Source organism: Penaeus monodon, chromosome 25, assembly GCF_015228065.2.
Source record: "Penaeus monodon isolate SGIC_2016 chromosome 25, NSTDA_Pmon_1, whole genome shotgun sequence".
Lineage (NCBI taxonomy): Eukaryota > Metazoa > Arthropoda > Malacostraca > Decapoda > Penaeidae > Penaeus > Penaeus monodon.
Genome location: NC_051410.1, coordinates 5,607,838 through 5,610,660, shown reverse-complemented (window position 1 = coordinate 5,610,660; position 2,823 = coordinate 5,607,838).

The following is a 2,823-nucleotide window of genomic DNA, read 5'->3' as shown; positions in this document are numbered from 1 at the left end:
ATAATTGTGCATGAGATCAGCAAGCTCTACATATACAGCGGCGCAACATTGCAAGCTTGCAAATCCTGACAGCGAGTACACAGAGCAAATTGTAAGACTGATTATCTATTGATGCACTAATCTAAGGCAATATATATGCAAAGGTGAATGATTAGGGCCAATGTTGAGATATTTGCATATATATAGTGTACTGATGACTAAGGGGATCGGCAGCGAATTAAAGAAATATATAAAGGTGATAGATAGTAGAATATTAAATCTTAAGGAGGAAGGAGATATAATAGAAAGGGTGAATAAAAGAGTTAAAAGGAGTATAAACATTAACTGAAAGAGAGAGGCGAAACGGATCAAAGTTGTGATAAAATGTCAGGGGCAAATATTTTGTCGTTCATAATTCTTCCTGTTTTTCTCCCACATTTCCTTTCCTTCACCAAACTTCCCCTTTCACCAACACTCTTCATCTTTCCGAACCACCCTTCTCCTTCCCTTACCACCCTTCTCCCTCCCCCACCACCCCTCCCCTTCCCCTACTACCCCTCCCATTCCCCCACCTCCCTTTCCCTTCCCCCACCACCCTTCTCCTTCCCCCACCACCCTTCTCCTTTCCCCACCACCCCTCCCCTTCCCCCACCACCCCTCCCCTTCCCCCACCATCCCTCCCCTTCCCCCACCACCCTTCCCCTTCCCACACTACCCTTCTCATGGGGATTCCTTGCTCGTTGCTATTGACAACGACCTAAATACCCCCGCCCCCCCCTTTCCCACCCTCCCTATAATCTGCCTCTTCTATTTCCTTATCTGCCCTTACCCTACCTTCTGCTGCCCTTGCCACCCCTTCCGGCTACACCATCCTCTCCGTCTACCCTTTCCCTTGGTTTGTCCTACCTTCCGTTGCCTCCCCTTCAGTCTTGCCTTCCGTTGCCTCCCCTTCAGTCTTGCCTTCCGTTGCCTCCCCTTCAGTCTTACCTTCCGTTGCCTCCTCTTCAGTCTTACCTTCGGTTGCCTCCCCTTCAGTCTTACCTTCTGTTGCCTCCCCTTCAGTCTTGCCTTCCGTTGCCTCCCTTCAGTCTTACCTTCCGTTGCCTCCCATTCAGTCTTACCTTCCGTTGCCTCCCCTTCAGTCTTACCTTCCGTTGCCTCCTCTTCAGTCTTACCTTCCGTTGCCTCCCCTTCAGTCTTACCTTCCATTGCCTCCCATTCAGTCTTACCTTCCGTTGCCTCCTCTTCAGTCTTACCTTCCGTTGCCTCCCCTTCAGTCTTACCTTCGGTTGCCTCCCGTTCAGTCTTACCTTCTGTTGCCTCCCCTTCAGTCTTACCTTCTGTTGCCTCTTCCACCCCATCCCATGTTCTGTCCCTATCCACCTACCTTCTGACAGTCCTTACCCACTGCTACACCCTTCCGTGTCTTCCTGCTCCTCCCCTTCCTCCTACTTTCCCTTCCTCTTTCGATCCCTTCGCCCTGCTCCCTTCCCTAGCCCAAACTCCTTCCTTCTCCTTCCCCATCGACCTCTTTCCCCCGCTCTCCCTTCCTCCCCTGATTCCCCCACCCCTCCCTCTACCTCCCTTACCCAACCCATACTCCACCTCCCTTCCCCAACCCCAACTCCATCTCACTCCTTCCCCATCACTCCCTCCCCTACCTCCGCCCTCCCTATCTCCCCTGACACCCCCACCCCTCCCTCCACCTCCCTTCCCCAACCCCAACCCTCTACTTCCCCACCATCCCCCTTCCCCCGCCCTCCTTCCCCTTCCTCATATCGCCACCCCTCCTTCCCCCTCCCTTCCCCAACCCCGACCCCAACCCTCTCCTTCTCCACCACCACCACCCTTCCCCCGCCCTCCTTCCTCCCCCCTCATATCCCCACCCCTCCCTCCCCCTCCCTTCCCCCAACCCATCTTTTCCACCCCTGTCATCCTGTGTGCTTCGAACGACGCATTAACATGTCATAATTAAACTATGAATACCATCTGGCGAGAATCATAAAAAAAAAAAAAAAACGTGTCAAAGAAGGTTCCAGCTAATATATCCAGAACTTAACGAAAGGTACGAAGAACCTACGCTATACAAGAAAGGTAATTAACGGATTAATTAAAGGAGTAATTAACCTTGAGGATGAAGGGTTGGGGAAGGGGTGGAGGGGGTGGGGGGAGGAATCAGAGTGCAGGTAGTGGTTGCTGTGGAAGGAGAGGGGAGGAAATGGGAGAATTGGGGAGGGGGGCGTGAATAGAAATGGAGGAAAGGGGAGGGGGGGAAATGGGTTTCAAAAGCGAGGATAGAGGATAGAGGAAGGGGGACGTAGAGGGGTGGCTTATGGAGGGAGGGGGGGACCCACAAAAGGGGAAGTGAAGAGGTAGGTGCAACGCAACGGAATGGCCCACACAATGGTTGACGCTTTGAGGGCCCTCTGCTCCTTCAGGTTCAAGGAGAAGGGGAGGTTGGGGGAGATGGGGAAGGGGGGGTGAGGGAGATGGGGAAGGGGAAAATGAAGGAGATGGGGAAGGGGGGTTGAGGGAGATGGGGAAGGGGGTAATGACCGGGAAAGTGGGATAGGCGAATGGGAAGGAAGAGGAGAAGGGACGGCAGTGTGAAAGGGAGGCAAAGACTAGGCAGGAAGAGGGTGGAGAGAAGGGATAAATAAAAGAGGAGGAAGGAGAGACAAGAAGGTAATAATAGAAAGGGGAAACGTGTAGTGTCTTTCAGCGACAGGCAGGAAGAAGTGCAGAGTCGTAGGATTTTCTTCATGTCTTTTTTTTTTTCCGTCAGTTGTTTGCTCGTCTGCGCGATCACCTTCTTGGCTCTCCTGTTTTGACGTTCGTTTCTTG